Genomic DNA, 19531 nt, shown 5'->3' on the forward strand with positions numbered 1-19531 from the left:
CTGATTCAGGTATGCTGCTCCAGTAAACGCTACGCAAAGTCATTCCTGCCTTCTGTAATGAGTCACGCACTCGCACACACACACACACTTGTGACTTGTGACGTAAAAATTTTGACATATACTGTACAACATGCTGCTTTGCACATATAGGCTACATTTGCACATATATGTTGTACATACAAAGTTTATTCTTGCATTGGTATATTCTGTATTTTTTATTCTCCTAATTATGTACCTGATGCTTTGTTTTTGTCTCTGTGTGGTGTCTTAAGTGTCTTGCTGCTGTAACAATTTGAATTTCCCCCTCTGGGATTAATAAAGTTCTTATCTATCTATCTATCTATCTATCTATCTATCTATCTATCTATCTATCTATCTATCTATCTATCTATCTATCTATCTATCTGTCAGTAGTTTCAAGGAGCAGTCTGGTAACTAATGGTCTCTGGTTGAGAGACACTATTTTGCATTAAAACATACTAATTTGTTTGTTACTAATCACCATGTTGCACAAAATCTGCACTGTATACTATTTCTGTATAACAAGTCTTCTGCTGCCACCCTCATTTCTACCAAAGCACCGAATTATCTACACTGGTATATTTCAAACTGTCAGAAAATGACAGATGAACCCTGAACCCTTACTTGTCACTTCTGTTCTTGATCTATGACAGCCCTAGTCCACACTCATCCTCCAGGCAGTCTTTCAGTAAGCCGATAGGGTTTGGCCAAAGCTTTGTCTCCTCTGTAGTGTAAACAGCAGGGCTAAGTGGGCCTCATCTGGTCTCTCCCTCTGGTAGCAGACTAAATGCGGGCTTATGCTACTGGATTTTAACCAGATGTCACAAAAACACCCTGCCATATTGGAAATTTGTCTAGGAAAGTTACTCTTGCTGATAATTTGTTGAGAAATCTTGCAGCTTGTGTCTGTACTTGTTTAGCTAATAGACAATCGATGATTCAAACCGGCCTTTGTCTCGGAGCCTTTAGTCCGAGGCATCAGGCGGGCCGACAGCAGCACCAGGCTCCCCTAGCCCATCAATCATACTTGACAGCTAAAGGCCAAATGATACCATGGAGATAGCCGCTAGGTGCAAGGCATCCTGAGCCATGATGGTAAACAGGCATTCCATTGACAAAGATTTACAATGTATAGCCTCAAGTTTCAAAGTTTAAAACATAATAACATTGTCCTATATAGACCTTGCACAATAGCAAAAGCACAATAATAGGTGGTCAAAAAAGAAAAATAATTATACACCATCTATCCAGTACATTATTTTTTTCTGCCCTCTGAACATGACCTATAGTATTCAAAATTTCCATGCAACCATTGTCCACAAGCAGCACATTCCCACTATATGCTCTGTTCGGTGGTGTGAGCAAAAAAGTTGCACAGTGCATGAAAAAGATTTTTCAAGATACTTAGTTGTGAATCCATTCATTCATTGTAACGGACTGAGCTTTCATCTACAGTGCTGTGTCATTCGTAATGGTGAACACACAATACGTAGAAATGCAATCCACGGAACGGACATGCCCATTGAAGGCAACGGGGGCAGAGAATCAGAGAATCACTTTAATCTAGTGTGTGGCGAGGCCGTGGCTGTCAGAGCTGGTTTCTTCTCACAAAGGTGTCTTTTAGTGGGGAACCTCAGAGAAACAGCGGAGGCACACAACGCGTAGCCCCACCCAAGCCAGCGCTGGAAAGGGCCTATAGAGCACACACATCAAAGACCGTATGGCTCAGAGCCTCCCAGGGCTTACAGTGGGGTTGAAAGGCGAGGCCCCCACTCCCTATCGGTTAGAGCTGGGGTTAAGGTTTAAGACGGTCAGGGGCAGAATTAGAACAGTGGAACTTTGTGGAAATGAAGAGGGGCGAGAGAGAGAGAAGGGAGTGAGGGAGCAAGGGAGATTCGTCATCCATCCAGAAACAGACATTTGACACATGTGCATGCACTACACACAACACTGCAAGGGAAAGTTTGGCACATACACACACATACAAACAGACTTAAAATGGGGCTTTTACCTGCAGTTTAAGGTTAAAGGTGAAGGTCTCGTCAGGTTCAGGCTCATCATCGTCTCTCACTGCAATGTAGATGGTCCTAATGGACTCAGTGGAGAGCAGGAAGGCTGCACCGTCAGTGGCCTCAAAATCATCTGTGTCATCTCCCTCTAGCTGGGGAGACAAGCAAAACACAATCTTTTATCATTCATCATGTAGCTAAATTAAGATTCTCGTCTCTCTGTGTGTCTATTTTTGCCTCACTGTTTGTTTGAGGTCATTTTTGGCACTTTTAAAGTTTTTGACAGCTTACAACAGAGAGAGACAGGAAAGACGGGAAAGAGAGAGAGAAGAGGATAACGTGACAAATGTCCCAAGCTGGATGGATGCCTTAGCCAACTGAGCCACCAGGACGCCTCTGGCTTACTGTTTTTACCTTATTTCATCTCCTTCCACCTGCATGGAGCATACATTGTGTTGCTGTCAACATTTACTTCCTTTCTACTTCCTTTCTGTCTGAGTTTCTGTCTGGGTCTGTCAGTTTCCTGGAAGGCAGCCTGATATTAGTGTATTTCATTAACTAATAAGGTTATGGCGGCCCAGGTTCATGTAGTAGAAATACGGTAAAGCCATCAAGAAGCCTAGGAAATCCCCCAACCACACTGCACTGTCTGCACAGCCAGGCCGCCATGCCAGACACCAACTGTGAGCAGCTGACACTAGTTCCCATGTGGAGGACATCAAGCCAAAACCCATGTTGTGATGTGGGAGACAGTTCCTGCAGACACACTGGGTCTTTCATGTCGCCACCACCGGCTGCCACAGCTAAAAGGTCACTGACCTCTCCCCCCTATGGGACCTAGAGGTGACAGCCCAGCGACAGAGCCATGTGATAGGCTCTCCTTCACATCACACTGTGTAGAGAGAGAGTCGTGTTACAGTTTTTCTCAGTTGCTTTGGTGCATTACTCGAATCATCCTTAACATTTGCAAACCAGTAAGTGCATTTCTCGAAACAATTCGTACAAACAGCACCACACAATGGATTACCTGCAAAAGCCCGTAACTTGCTCAAAATCCTTAGTCTGTTTCTCAAAAGTAAATATTTATGTCAATGAACATGTCAGTGCCATCAGAATGACAAGTCCTTGTGTCATTGTTTACAAAGAAGATAGTCAAAATGCTTAGCCATGTTGTCAATATAACAGTGTACTCTGTAAGTATTTTCTGATGTAAACTATGGCTAAGGTTTTGATGACAATGACTGAAAATACACAAGGCTGCACTTTTTCTGTATAGCATATATCCATTTCAACAGTACAAAGTTACACATTACTGTATGTGGGAGATTGCTTGCAAGAGATTGGGCAGGAATCACATTTACGCTTTTACTGTTTGTACTGTAATTTGTTGACAGACCATGTCATTGCGATACAGAAAAGAAAAAGACAAGACTGTTTTACAGCACTGCATAGCACAACGGAAAAAAATGCACCCTGTTCATTTCCTTGTTGTTCTTCCATTGTCAGACATTGTAACACTGTTTTGTGCTCTGTCTATATATGCTTGTCAACTGAAGGTTCATGAGATGCACTTCTGAGCTATTTTAGAGAACTGGTTGATGATTGGTTGATCTAACGCTTCACACATTCCCCTTCATTAGTGAAAGTCAAGATTCACCTGAGAGCAATTCATCAATTCAGGACACATTTACAAAAAAAGTCTAATAGAAATGTATAAAAAATATGCTTGACAGATTATGACAACTGGTTCAACCATTTTGCATATAATGACTTATGCAATGAACTAATGCCTAGATGTTTTGGGGGGTAAGGCTATTCAACAGAGAACCAGTATGATACATTTTGATCAACATGACATAAGCAATTGATAATGTAGGAAACAGCAGACAATTGTACATAATCATTTGCATGAATGTGCCAAAGCATTTGCAATTTGTTAAAAAAAATGAGAAATTGCTTTTATGATGTACACAAGTGACTAGATGATATGGAGGTTGAACAAGTAGTTTTGAGAATTTCAATTTTGATCTGAGAAATGTACCAAAGCGACTGAGAAAAACTGTAATACAGAAGCTGTGTTGGTTGCTTCTGTTTGTAGATACAGACAAGGGTGAAATTCTAATAACAATTACTCACATGACTGTAATTGAGTGGCTTTTTTGTATATTTTTCTACTTTTTTGAATATTTTTTAAAGTCAGTAATTGTACTTTTACTTGAGTACGTTTTCACTTGAGTATTGTACTTAGCTACATTTTACGTAAATCACATTCTTTACAGAGTACAAATGGTCAGTCAGCAAAGAAGAGAACAATAAACTGGCTTTACTTTGCCCATTTTATTTTGTACAATTCCAATTTTCCAATGAAAAGAATCTAGTTTGAACACTGTCCTCTCATCCTTTCAGAATTACATGGGAAAGATCACACGAAACAATGTTCACTTTTCTAAAAAATAACTCTGTAACCTTTACTCTGAGTCCATTTTAAATGAGCTACATTTTACTTTTACTTAAGTAGATTTTTACACCAGTACTTTTACTTCTACTTAAGTAAAATTTTAGCAGTACTTCTACTTGAGTAGGACATTCTAGTACTCTTTGCACCACTGGATACAGATAGAAAAGCATGGATGATGTGAGGGATCGAGGTGTTTCTTGTGCTGTGCAGCACTACAGACTGGTATTCAACCAGAACTGTCAACTATGAAGCTTCTCCTCGACTCTTCTGTGAACGTGACGTAAAGCAACTAAACTCAACTATAATAAAATTCAGATTCACTATACTTGCTACCAAAATTCAAATCTCAGCAATGCTTTTACGACAGAAAGACTGGACGACGTTCAGCACGTCATACAACAGGATACTCAGTGAGTCATATCTGACCAGCCCATCCCGTCTCACCAGAATCAGCGCTGTCACGTTGATCGGGTCTCCCACTCGCTCCAACACAAGCCGAACCACAGCTGTGTTGCTCTCGTTGACCACAAAGTCAGTCTGCCCCACGAACCGCAGCTCAGCTGACTCAGACGCAGCGCCAGGGACGGACAGAGCCAGAATCAACCCAGCTAGCAGGAGGACAGGGGGCATTCCTGGGAGAAGAGGGAGGGAAATAAGGCATATTACAAAGGAGGCAGGAAAGGTAGAGATAAGGCATACATTAAAATGAAACAGAGGATAATTACAGAAAGTATTACAGGCCCAAATCATAACTGCAGTATGGCACTCTCAGTTGAAACAGTGTGACCGCACCGCTGGCACTGTTTTGAAATGTGACACATTAAGAAAGTTTATTTTGCTCCTCAAGTCCATGCTCATCAACAGCAATCATAATTTTTTACAGATCTTTAACTGTTTTAACTGCATTAACTGTATTTGTTATATATAAAATGTTATAATACTCTGAATAGGATGGACCTATTCAGAGGCAGCCTAGAGAGACAGGGAAAATTTCTAGACAAGAAATGACAGATTCATTTAAAGAGACTGAAAAAAACCTTTGATCACACAAACTTTATTTCATGATGACTCATTTACTCACTTTACGCAAAATGGGTATGCTATTTCCAGTTTTATTAGTGACTTCTCAATTGTTTTACTCCTTATACTGATGTATAAGGAATAAAACTGAGATATACTAGTAGTGGTATACTGGTATTTGAATGCAGTAGGTATACATCAAACCTAATATGATCTAAATACAGACAGTATAGCGTGGCCAGATGTTAGGAAGGCACAGCTTATGAAACTCTGCAGCCAGCCTGGCTGGCGGGCTCGCTGGTCATTGTGGTATAAATGATTCATAACATTATTCCATTCTCTAACGGCTGTTGTCCTCATGTTGTCATAACTGTAAAAGCAGTTGTTGTCAAGTTTATATTCTACTTGACCACATGAATTTAATATGTCATGCCAGAGTAAATCTGACCAGTCAAGGTAGCCTCAGTAATTTAACTTGAAGCTTTAGACAGCCGCCTGTCCAATTCTACACTGCCAACACTCTCTTCTCTCTCTCTCCCTCTAATCATCTCCTCTATTCTCCTGTTTCCTCCAATCATCTTCTCAGCTCCTCTCCTCTCCTCTCTTCCCTTTTCCTGTCTTCTCTTCTCCTCTCCTCTCTTCTCCTTTCCTCTCCTCTCTTCTCCTCTCCCCTTCCCTTCTCCTCTCCTTTCCTCTCCTTTCCTCTCCTCTTCCCTTCCCTTCCTTTCTCTTCCCTTCCCTTCCCTTCTCCTCTCCTCTTCCATTCTCTTCTCATCTCCTCTCCTCTCCTCTCCTCTCTTCTCTTCTCTTCTCTTCTCTTCTCTTCTCCTCTCCTCTCTTCCCTTCTCTTCTCTTCTCCTCTCCTCTCCTCTCCTCTCCTCTCCTCTCCTCTCCTCTCTGTTCTGCTCTCTCACCCAGAATAATCCTGGAGCTGGATGGAGCCGCAGAGACAGTTGTCATGGTTAACACAACAAAACAACACAGCACGACAAATGGGGTGGGGCCTGCTTAATGTTAAATTGTGGCCACCCTGTCCTGTCGTCTCCCTCCCTCTCGCTTTTTACCCATCCCATTCATGATCTGCACCACACAGTCTTGCCAACAGGATGAACACGTAAGGTCTTTTTTGAAAAATATTTGCTGTTAATTACAAGGTTGAAAAAGAACATCAGCAGCTACGGTGGATGAAGTCATGCTGTTTTCTCCTTTTTTTTTCATAGGGAGAAATCGTTTAGGAAAGTTGGACATTGAAAACATCCCATTTTTCATATGTTCCGTTGCTGTTAGATCAATCTGGGTTATTTTGGGTATCGCTGGGTGTTTTATATAGCAAACATCTATCAATCAGCTTGTCAGCTTAGAGAGGAGACACTGCTGTTGGGTGACAGTTCAATTCAGAGTCAATAGATGCAGAAGTTGTCTGTGTGTCTGTGTGTGTCTGTGTGTGTGTGTGTGTGTGTGTGTGTGTGTGTGTGTGTGTGTGTGAGGGAGGGAGAGAGAGAGAGAGAAAGAGCATAAGCATGTGTGCCAGAGTTTGAGTGTGAGTGAGTGGGTGTCTAGGGGCACGTGCGCGTGTGCACATGTCACACACATGCCAGTAGCGGAGAGAGTGCTGTGAAATCCATCAAAACTGGATTAAGGGCTGGTGGGTAGCAGAGCTGGACAGTGGGGGATACGGGGGGGTGGGGGGGTGACCCCAGACAAAGAGGGGCCGGGGGGGAGTAAAGCCTGTTATTCTCCCTGCTCTCTCCCCTGGGGTTGGGAACTTCCTGCACCTCTGACTGAGAGCTAGAGAGGAAGATCTAAGTCCTCGTTCTTGCACCATCTCACTGGAACTGCCTCCCATTACATACTATTATTCTATACTTACTGTCTTCTATACTGTCACAGCTAGTAGTGCACCTGAGAGTTTGCACAATTTTATGGCATCTGGAGACCAGTTTCATAATAGTGTATGTCCACTTTCCTAATTACTATTGGTTCATATTGGAGGGTGGGATCAACAAATACCCATCTTTTGGTCACAGCAGCCCCAGCTGCTCATCAACCACCGCTAAAAACCTCGCTAAAACTCTATTGCAGCACCGCACGCTGCTCTTTTTCCCACATTTTTTCATTCAATCTCACTACCAACTGCTCTCTCTAACTCTCAACAACTAACTCTCTCTCAAAAGGTCTGCCTTTCCAAAGACGTTCAGTAAATCTTTTCGGCCTCAGATCCTCGCTTGCAAATGATTGCCAAAAGCATCACTCACACCACAATCTTTCAGATGGAGACGGATGGTAGCAAGCGTCCAACCCTCCAACCTCCCAAAACCCCCCCACCTCAAAACAGAAGGGTGGTCCTATAGACATCCATTGACCCAGATGCTGAACTCCCTTCAAAGGGCCCTAATGCAAGGCAGATGCTGTGTGGATGGCATAGGTCTGTTACAGTCTTTGTACTGGCACAGTGTCTGGTGCCAACCCTGACCCCGGGGGTTACGGCGGGACCAAGGAACTGTCTGTCACAACAAAAGGCGGCATGGAGCGCCTGGCGCAGACCTCTGACATTGATAAGACTGGGAGTCAGAGAATCCATGTAGAGAGGTGCACAGAGACGCAGTCACACAGACGCAGGCACACACACACATGCACGTACACGTACACGTACACAAACACACATGCACACACACATGTGCACACAGAAACGCATACACGTTTGCCAGGTCTGCCGCAGTCTGCATACACATCCCAAAAGCAAGGTCTCAATGGTCAGATAGACAGCTGGGTGATAGGCCAGGACACTGGAGAGCTCAGAAATGCATGAAAACACAGTGTCCATCACAAATCTCCTGGCCAAAGGAACAGAAAATGATGGCTGGGGCCAGGACTCTAACAAACCAAAGACAACACCACAACTGAAGAAATGTCACATTCTGAAGATCGACAAAATTGCTTGCATTCACACATTCTGTTGCTGCGTCAGCTGACTTTTTTTTCATAATGCATTATTTTATTTTGGGAAAATGATAAACACAATCTCTAGTATCCCAGAAAATATATACTGGCTTTCAAGAAACACTTAATTCACACTTCAGTCACAGGTGAATAACAATAATGTGAGAAATTTTTTTACAATTTTACATTACTCTTTAATTCGTCAGCAAAATCAAAAGACAATTAAGTGACTGTGAGTTTCTTTGGCCTGGGACAGTCCTGAATCATTCATCAACAATTAGCTGCAAATTCATAAAGCTGTTGTTTCAGATTAATTCCTGGTTAAGCCTTAACCTTACACCTGCTTTCACAACACCCATTTTAATCCAGGACAAAATACTTCCAGCTTCATTTCTTTCATCTTCTCACTATGCAGTTTCGTTTGGAATCATGGCCTCTTGCACAAGCAGGCCGCGTTGCCAGGAAAGTTTCTTAGCGCTGGGCATTGAGCTACATCAGGAGGGTCACTAAGCCCACTTGTTTCAGCAGCTTAGCTCAGATCAAAGCTAGAGGGGACAATGCACAGGCAACACACACACACAAAAACACATCACACACACACGTATGCACGCACGCACGCACACATACATACATACATAGGGTATCTCTTCAGCATTCCCTCTCAATCACTCTCACTCCTCTATCTTCTGATCTGTCTCTGTCACACGCCTCCCTATCACTTCCTTCCTCTCAGAAACAAACTCTCCTTCTCCTGTCTCTCTGTGATGGATGGCTTGTCACCAGACAGCCTGATAACTGTGGCGACCAGTCATGGTGATAACATCAGCGGTGGTCGGTGGTGGTTTGACCCCATCACCTGTCAGCCCCTCGTACAGCGGCCTGCAGCCTGGCTCATAGCAACTGAGCCTGACGCTGTTACATTGGATCCCTTGCAGACATCAACACAGGTGCACACACATACACACACACACACACACACACGCCGATCTATTGGATATCCCTGTCGGAGGTGCTGAGGCGGTGTCTGGTTGCAGGGCTGCTCCTGGGGTCAGTGTTCGGTGCTGATGCCTCTAGAGTTTCTCCTGACAGTGGCCTCTGCGCCGTAATCTTCAGCTTCAATTATTCACTGCAAGCCCAAGACTTCACAGCCAGAGTGGCCAGGGGAGTGTGTTTGACAGTAGTAATGTGTGTGCGTGTGTGCCTAATGTGTGTGTGTGCGTGTGCGCTCACTGGAAGATTCACCGTATAGAATGGCACATGTGGTGTCTGTGGTCAGTCAGGTGATCGGGCCATTGAGTAAAGCATACGTAATCGCACATGTGCTGTCACAGGCTCTCATGCTTACAGCGCACTCTGCAAAAGCTGCTTACACTTCACTCCTGCACTTACAGGCAGGCTAATATTAACATCTGTGAGCCAGACAATGCAGACACTTGTTCTGTCTTCTGATGAAGGTGGGCTCTGCTTGAATCATTCAATAAAGACATTTTCATTTTTCTTTTTTTTTTTTTTTACTCCAAAATAAAAGTAGCCTGGTTCTGCAACTTCTACAACTTTATGCAACTTCCAACTGCATAAAATAATTTGGTAATAGATTCCCTTTGTATGCCAATTTAGCTCACTGGGAGCTTCTGGGGTAGAATACCAATCTCCGCAGTCAAGGACTTTGCTAGGACCATTTCCCCTAGTTATGTCGTTGAGAACGCTCTGTATTAAAAGCTGGAAAAACCCAAGAGGAAAGCGATACTCTTACTTCCTCTTTGGTAGATTGTGTGTGGGATAGCAGCCTGTAGATTCCTAATCAAGGGCTTTCCCATGCGGCATCCCGGCCCTCAGGCTTCCCTGGTCCTGAGACGCCCTTGGTGAAGAGCTTGTGGTTATATCTGGTAGTTAGTCACATGCATGTGCGCACACATACACACACATACACACACATACACACAAAGTGATCCCCAGTTGTCTGACGCTGGGAGGCCTGCAGTGGGATCTCATTTATCAATCTTACAGCTCTGGTCGGTGATCTGGAGTCAGTCTGACCGCAGAGAAATTGCTCTGTCATTAAAATCAGCTAATATAACAGTGTGCCTGGCCCGTTTGTGTCTCTCCTCAGGACAAATTTACCCTGAAAGCTGGCCAGACAGACAGACAAACAGACAAACTGATGCTGACAGGGATAAACAAACAGGTAAACAGACAGAGAGAAAGATAGTGTGGTGGCCAAAGTCACACAGACAAATATTCTCTGTGTGACAGGGAGTTGTAGAGAGGTCGCAGCAAGGCTCCATGCATATCAATCTGTCATTACAAAATGTCTTTATCTATAATGTAATGGGTGATTGCTGTGCCAATGTGTCAGGGAAGTAAATATTGGAAAATGGAAGTGCCCAGTGGTCAGAGGGCTTGGTAATTACTTTAGAGTTCAGATTAAATATGAAAAACCAGGATTTGAGCAGAAGCAGAGGGTACAAGAGTTTCCTTGAAATATCTTGCATCCTAGGACAGTTAAGGGTCGTTCCTTAAATGACTCCCTAAACACAAAATAAAATGGATCAAAACCTATTGAGGACACAGTTGACATGTTGGCAAAAATGTGCTCTTTTCATAGGAATGGTTGCTTTTTCAGTTAATTTGTATTTTCATGTCTTTGGCTATATGTGTTTTGCCCCAAAAACCAGGGCGCCTCCTCTGCTCTGTTTATTGGTTTGTTTTCTGTTTGAGTTGCGCTCCACACTAAACGATGCCACCACCCCAATGTGTGTCAGGCCCTACCTCAGAAACCACCCACCGTCCGTTCTCAGCCCGGCGTAGCCACGGCTGCCATTCCCAGTCAACTCACAAGCCCATAATTGCAATTCACATGTAGTTTCTGCCTGTGTATTTTTAGATCAGTGGATGTTCTCGCCATACAGAGAAGTAGGGGAGAAGAAATTAAGAAACTTAATAAGCGAGTAGAGCTAAAACATACATCATTAACTCTGACAAAAACTTGGTGCGCTGTGCTGCTCACTGGGCCTATTTTGGAAAGTGCTTCCCAAAAAACAGATTTCTATTTATTTTGAGGGGAAAAACAGAAAACCTAGCATTAGTCTAACAAGAAGGGGGAGAAAGTGTTTTTGGGAAGTCGGGATGGCAAAGTGCTGAATTGCGGCCAAATGATGCCATTCCATATGAGGGGAAATAGAAAACGCTTGAATGAAAACCTCTCTAAAGAACAAAAATGCATGAGGTCAGCCTTGCAGCTATTGTCAGACGATACTTTTCAAACCAGGCATTTCTCCTTCAGGGGCAAGAGGCTGCCAATCAAGTGTGCGTTTTACTGTGAAAAAAGAAACACAGAGAGAGGGAGAGTTTTCCTGAGGTATTGTCCACACGGCTGTGGTCGGCTGCTCTTAAGTTGAGCCAATGGCATCTCAGATCTCCCTAACTAAAAACACAACGATTTTTTTCTTCTTCTTTGGAAATAGTGGGAAAGGACGGAAGAAATATAGAAAAAAAGAAAGCGGTTCCAATTGAGTAGGAACCAGTGCGTGAGCAATTTAGAGCGAGTTCCAGTTTGAGCGTTGGCTGACTGATTAGCCTGTATGACACACAATGATTGAGGCAGACAGAAAAGCACTTTCAGGGGATTAAACAAGGTTGTGCTCTCCACAGCCTCGCAGACCAAAGGGCCAAATTAGAAAGGGTATTACTTCATTGCATGTAACCGGCTGGGCCTGGATGAAATGCTAATTGCATTTCAAAAGAGTTCCCAAAACAGAGAGGGAACCCAGAACGGGGGCGTATTTTCGTTGGAGAAGGAGCGGGACTTTACGATTCACTGACCAACACACAATTTTAAGGAGCAGGCTTTTGTTCTCGTATGCTCCTTTTCTGTGTTTTTGTGTGCATTTCTAACATTGCCACTGTTCTCCATTCTTTTGTCTATCCCACTTTTTGGCATGCAGGACTCCTCTGCCTCCGAATCCCAACCATCCTATTCAGACTCTCTCTCTCTCTCTCTCTCTCTCTCTCAATCTCCCTCTCTCTTTCTCTCTCTTCTCTCTGCCCTACTCTCGCACTATTACACACACACACAGACACACACAACACACATTCTCCGTACAGTAGGTGTGGGAGAGCAACTCTCTCATCTAGTCTATCCAGTTCAGTCCAGTGGAGCAATGGAGGACTAAGGGGCCAGATGGCAGGATTGAGGCCGGAGGAAGTAAATCCCTGATCAAGTGTGGCTGTCGGCTTCTGAGCATCAAAAAAAACAAAACAAAAAAAACAGCTCCTTGCTTCTAACTAGCCGCTCATTAAGTCTGTCTCACTGATTCAGCACCAATCATTCACAGGACATTGGTCCACTCACTCTATGTTATATATGACTGTGAATGTGCTTGCAGGCATAATTGTTTATGGACTGAAAAGGAAAGCCCTATGGCCTTGGCTGTGTTACACTTAACTCAATCACCACTATTGACAAAATAACAGATAACACTCTGTAGTAGTCATCTTACATCAGTGCATATCTCAATGCAATCTAAAACCTTATTCCTCTGCAATGCTTTACAGACCGTACAGCGAAAAAGTCAAGGCACACACACAACCCTTCACTTGTAATGCAAGGCAAAACAATCAAATGGTTTATGTTTAGCTTTTTTTACGCAGACGCGGAGTGTGTTTTCTATTTACTCCCAAGCGATACTGATCTCCGAGATGTTTTACTTACCAGGCAAACAACTTCACTCTCAAATGAAAGGCAGCCAGAGAAAGTGGACGGACACATATTTTACAACGACAAACACACACCACCACTTCTCTGCCCTGCTTGGCTCAATCCCCCCCCCCTACTCGAGGAATTCCTCTGCCATGACCAGCTACAGTGCAACGGGGGAAGTGAGAGATAAACAGAGAAAGACAAGAAAAGAAAGAAAAGAAAGAGGGGCTGGTGTAAGGGACAGGACAGATGGGGGGTGTATGGGGGTGGGTAGGTAGATGAAGTAATACAGAATGGGTCACACTAAAATAAACACACACACACACACACACACACACACACAGGGTAATGGGGGACTAATAGGGTTGAAGGGTAATGGAAAGGACTAAAGGTTTAGAAAGATTGATCTAGAAGCCGGTGACCTCCGTCAACAGGTTCAAGTTTTCAATAGAAAACCCCCTCCCCCACTCTCTCTCTCTCTTTCTCTCTCTCTCTCACACACACACACACACACACACACACACACACACACACACAGACCGTATGGAGAGGTGATGGGGGTACTAATGGAGAAGGAAGGGTAAGGATGGATAGCCATGACGTCCCCCCAACAGAACTCAGTATTGTGTGACCCGTGCAAATTAGGAGAGGAAGCAGGGGGCAACATGGGATGTGTTCCACGTGGCTCCCCCTAAAACCTCTAGCCAAGAGGTAGAACCCGTGGGGATTTATGGCCGGATGGAGGGACCCGCCACTGTGGCTGTGTGTGTGTGTGTGTGTGTGGAAGGGGGGGTGGGGGGTTGGGGCGATCTGTGTATCTAAAGAACAGGATCACCGAAGAGCAACCAAAGAGACCGTTCATCTATCAAGTGAGGACGTTTCACTGAGCTAGAGCCCTTTTTCTCTGGAGCGGGTTTCTTTCTCGGGGATAAAGAATTGCTGGGAAATCCAAATATAAGAACACTCGTTTTTAACACTCCCAGAAACGTTATTTGATTTCTAGATACTTGAGCCGGGCTTATTTGAAACAGAGAGAAAACGTTCTTGTAGTTTTCACTATGTTTTGACATCTGAGAAAAGGATGTTGCCCCGGTGTGCTTTCCTGTACTGATTTTCCATGCAGTTTGCAAGATAAAATGAAACATGGCATTTTGCCCCATCCAAGTAGCTGCTTTAGTTTAACTGAATTTAACTGTAATTATAATAGAATGTAGTAGATATTATAATGCAATATATTAGAAATTAAAACTCCTGTTTGACTCGTATTGAAATAATTTTGTAGTGTTCTTCTTGACAGTTCTTTACTGAGGTGGGACTGAGTGGAGGAATCGGTCACGCATCACTCAGCTCAGCAGGTAGCCAAGGCATCGGCTTTACTAACTATCACAGGGGGTCAGAGTTCAAGTTCAACACCCTTAGAGGATGGAGATGCTGCAGCTGTAGGAGGGCTCCTCTTGGTCTCTACAGAACACAATACAGAACAATAAGCGTGTGTGTGTGTGTGTGTGAGTGAGTATGAGAGTTGACAGCGAGGTCATGGCCGAGGGTACGCTGCTGTGACCGTACCAGGATCCTCTCACCAGGAACAATATGCGGCCGGTCAGGCCCGCTAAAGAGACCTCAGGATTGTTGGCCATCGCTGAGGACCCACCGCTTTCCTGTCCCTCCGCTCCAAGGACAACAACTACTAAAACATGATACTGTCTGATGTGCGTAAGCATGGACTGTCAAACTTTGAACACAAAGTATAAAAAACCCACACTACATCGTAAGAGACTTGCTTCAGACTTGAATTCGCCAAGTCATGAAGAGCAACTAAATCTAAAACCATTTTTGGCAAAGTTACTGGACACGGTGGCATCAGACCCAATGATCACAAATCAAGTTAAACAACAGGAAGACATGCAAATCAGGTCTGTTTCCTGCCTTATTTGTCAAATACTAGGGAGAAACACCACTAGCTGCATTTGACCTCAGCACTAAAAACAAATAACCTTCACTTCCCTGAGAGTGGTGCAGATCACTTTCTTTCTTATCTCCTTTTAGCTAGAGCTAATTTTAGATATTTTCCTGCATATGTGTGTTCTTCTTCAACCCTATAGCACACTGCTGGTCTCCTCAGTGTCTCCTCGTGGAGATCAGAGCCTTAATTATACTGTCTGCCCACAGAAATGCCTTTTTTTCCCACATTGGCCAAATATCACGTAATCGAGGAGCAACACACTATGCACCAAACACTGCAAAACATACTGAATGGCACGGCTATAAACTGACTTCTGTTTTGGAATAATTATCTTTCGATCTCTGAAATTCATGCCTATACTTAAAAGTCTATTGTGCTACATGTACAGTAGATGTGGCCATAGAAAATTACTGCATTTGCTAAAATCCAAATGCAGTAAAAAGTCATTGGAATACATTGCGTTGCTCGAATATGGTTTTCTTCTGTCCCAATTTGTCTCAAGCTTCTTCTGCGTCTCGTATTCACTAGTAGTTGCTTTTGGTCAAAGAATATGGGAAAGCATTTGTCCCATATCTCCACTGTGATTGCACCAATGTTCTGTTGAGAATCAAAACATTTTCTAGGATTACTGGTACATTTTCTGTTTTGCAACTGTTAACACACTTCATAAACTCAAACAAGCGTTCTGAGCCCAGTCAGCTTCCAACTTGTTGTCAAAGAAGCAGCTCTGAGGTGTACAGTACATCTGGACTGCCTCACACCAGAGGAATATGAATTGTTCAGGTGCATGGTACTTCTGAAGGAAATGGTGTTTTGACAGAAAAGTGGTGGGAAAGTAAGTGCTGCTTTTTACCCTCTCAAGGTGTGGAAATGAAAACCAGACTGTAACTAATATGAGCTGCAAGTCCGCTGGTACTCTCTTCCCAATTTGTCACACTTTATAGCTACAGGTTAAATATAGGCCTAATAATGGGAGGAAAACCAAAGCAGAACGCGAGGTCACCCAGCAGGGGGAAGATCAATTTTAACCTCTTGCCTAAACACCAACATCATGTTTATTCAATCACATCCAGAGGAATGAAATTCCTCCTGGGGATGCATCCAAGTGCAGTCACTCCCAGCTCTTCCCTATCATCATGCAAATCAGACAGACAGACAGACAGAAACACACACACACACACTCACACACACACACACACACACACACACACACACACACACACACACACACATACACACACATCAATACTCGTTTAGTATTGATGTGACTCCTGCAGGCACATACAGGACAAGGCTTGTGACTAGGTGTGTGTGTGTGTGTGTGTGTACGCGCGCGCGTGTGCATTGACTGAAGAAGGTGAAGGGAAGGGAATACAACAGAATAACAACGTTAGAGTCTTTCCTCACACATATTTTCAACGATATCAAAAATATTGATTTTTCACCATCTGATTATTGCTGACGATATAGGGATAAGGGTGTTAGAAAACAATCAAACAAATAACTTGAGTTTCGCTTTAGTAGTACTAGTGGAGGTATGGCCTAGGGCAGCAGAGAATGGTAGAAAACTAGATAAAGATAAAGAAATAGGTTCAGGAATATCGGGAGGCCATATATGGGGCTATCAAGCCATACAAAATTCCCATTAAAACTAAACTTTACAACTGTCCTGAGGCCCCATCCTGCAGATGAAGTCATCCTTTACATCTCTTGCCCCCAACAGAGATTCAATGGTACGTGGATCCGATGAGGCGGCCGTAGCCTGTTGCAGGGCTGTGTGGTGTGTATAGTGCTGTGTCTTTGTCTGCTATTCCCCTCACACTGGGAACGCAGGCCCTCTCATCCCCAGCAAACATCAATCTCAGCCCGCCTGCAACGTGCAACACTTCAGCACCTCTCATCAATGGACAGGGTCTGTTTATGGCACTGTCCCCCTTTGTACTGAGCAGCCATTAGGGGGGTGAGACAGAAGGAGAGAGGAGCAGGCAGTAAAACAGTTTCCGCCCAGTGAATCACATTCAGACCCTCACACAGGCGACTGGGGGCTGACCCCTGCCAGGCGATGACATAAACACTGACAAACAAAGGACCTGAGCTCTGAGCAAGTGAAGGATCTTAGAGGATCCAAGTCTACAAAGGAGAGACTGGCCGTGGCATGTGCGTTTATGATAATGGAAATTGTAGGTTTAAGGAATTAAAATGGAGAAAATTTCATGGCAAGTTTCCACTGCTTCATGGCAAACAAAAGGGATAGCCTATTTCCTTTTGATTTTAAAAACACATCTCAGAAACAGTTAACAGTGCGGGCTTATACTGAGGGGGAGCAGGTGTAAGTGCTGAATGGATACAGAAGCAGCTCCCTCCCTTCCTCCCCAGTGAGAAAAGGGATTTAACTCAGCTGAGGCGCCACAGAGGAGGCAACAAAAGAGATTTAGAGGAGACGCACCAAGATGACATCATGTCAAATCAATTACAGATAACGTGGACATATTAAATTATTCAGGAATTAAAAACCCCTGTTCATTCAACTGTTCAAATTATGGAGACATCTGGACATCTGCGTAAAATGCGCAAAGAAACAGTAGCACAATAAGGTCTCAGCCTACACTCGTTTATTTAACAGTAGCAGCACATGTGCGTAACTCAAAGTGTGCCAAGATTACTTATGGCCCGAGTATAGATTAGTCAACGGAGCCTTTATGAGTGGGTCCCCAGCTCGCCATGTGTGGCAGTTCCCCTTGAATTGTTGTTTTATTTCAATGGGCGAGAGAAAACCCACACAAAGCGCAGTGTCCACACTGGAGATCCTGGATGTAACCATGGAAGCGTTTGTCTCCCTCCTCAATGGGTTACCCGGCCATTCATTTACTGATTGCACTGAATCAATATTTAGGCTTTTCAATTTTATTAGCTGCTCCGAGGGAGATTTTTGGCACAGCGCAAAAAGAAATTAGCAGTGGCCCACCACTTTTAATCGTTTTCTTACAGTGCTTTACAATTGGTCTGCTTGAGCTGTCTGGCATAATTGATGAGGAGCAATAGATCGTTACTCATTTGTTTCCTTTATTCTCTTCACTATTAATCCGCCAAAGACAATTAGGCCTTGACTCACCAACCTTTAGCATCTCAATCATTGCAGAATAAAACTAGAACGTTTGCACTGTCTAAGAGACAATGTAGCCATGTGTCACAAAGCGACATCCATCTCGCATCCTTCAGTCTTTCCATTAAATTAATCCAGAAAAGTTTTGCTGGTCGTGACGCATCCTTATTACGATACTCACAATGACAACAGAAACACCTGTTAGAGAGGAAATCAACTTACCTGACACCTTGCTTGGCCTCTCCGTCCAGGATAAATTAGTAGAATATATTTATTGCTGAGGATATCATCGATAAGTGCTCCCGGGGTCTTCAACTCCTGCTCTTCTCAAATAGCAGTCAGTAACTGCATCGTTAGTCTGTTGAAAACCTGTCGAAATTGGTTATTCCTTTGGCGGCTTTGGGTTCCCGGTGAACAACATCGGATAAAGCGCGTCTGTCATCTAACGGGACTGAAGCCGGGAGGAATAACAGAGACGGAGCGCTTCCCCAGTCTGGCAGGGACCTTCTTCTTCTTCTTCTTCTCTCTACATTCAGGTCCAGGCTCCTGCAGCCATGCGTGGGCTACTGCTGCCGTACAGACAACTGTCCAACAGAAAGACGAGTCCACAGCTACTGAGGGACTCCTGCTCGACTCCCAGTCGCTGAGTTAATGAGACAAAATGTTTTAATCCCATTTGTCTCCCAGAGTGCTCAGTGTGGTGGCGGACAGCTCCACCCTGTGAGCCAAACAGGCATAGAGCCTGGAGCAGTGCTTCCTACGGTGAGCTCCGGTGCCCTCCCGGGAGTCCTTGAGGGGTTCGATGACTGTTTTGATGCTAGTTTTCTCTCTCCCCACTATTGATGTCACCCCATCTAATAACAGTGCAAATTCATACGAAATCATTACTAACTTCTCAGATGTGGTACTAAATCTTAGCTAATTGGTCTCCATGGTTCAGCCCCCCCCCCCCTCCTTGACATTTAGACAGAAACAGTTCAATTTTCTGAGAAGCATTAATTCATGCATAAATACCCAATCTTCATATAACTTAACGTCATTTTGATACCACTTACTATGATGTAGTCTATATTTTTAATTTATATCTGTCCAACAAGGTGGGTCAACTGAGTTTAGGTGCATTTCCACATTCTGCTGGGTATCTTTTATTTTACCCACCTGAACAAAGCAACTCCAGGAAGACAGGCTAGGCGTCAGCAAATAGGGATACGAATAAAGAATACAGAATAAAGGACATGATAATGTTACAAACCATACGCCTGGTACTCTGGTGTGTCTGTTCCTAACAAGCTGGGCCGTAGCCCCTATGACTTGACAT

The sequence above is a fragment of the Centroberyx affinis genome, unplaced genomic scaffold, assembly GCF_046629955.1.
Source record: "Centroberyx affinis isolate AG114_WGS23_722 - 3 ecotype Tasmania unplaced genomic scaffold, CSIRO-AGI_Caff_v1 ptg002445l_1, whole genome shotgun sequence".
Taxonomy (NCBI): domain Eukaryota; kingdom Metazoa; phylum Chordata; class Actinopteri; order Beryciformes; family Berycidae; genus Centroberyx; species Centroberyx affinis.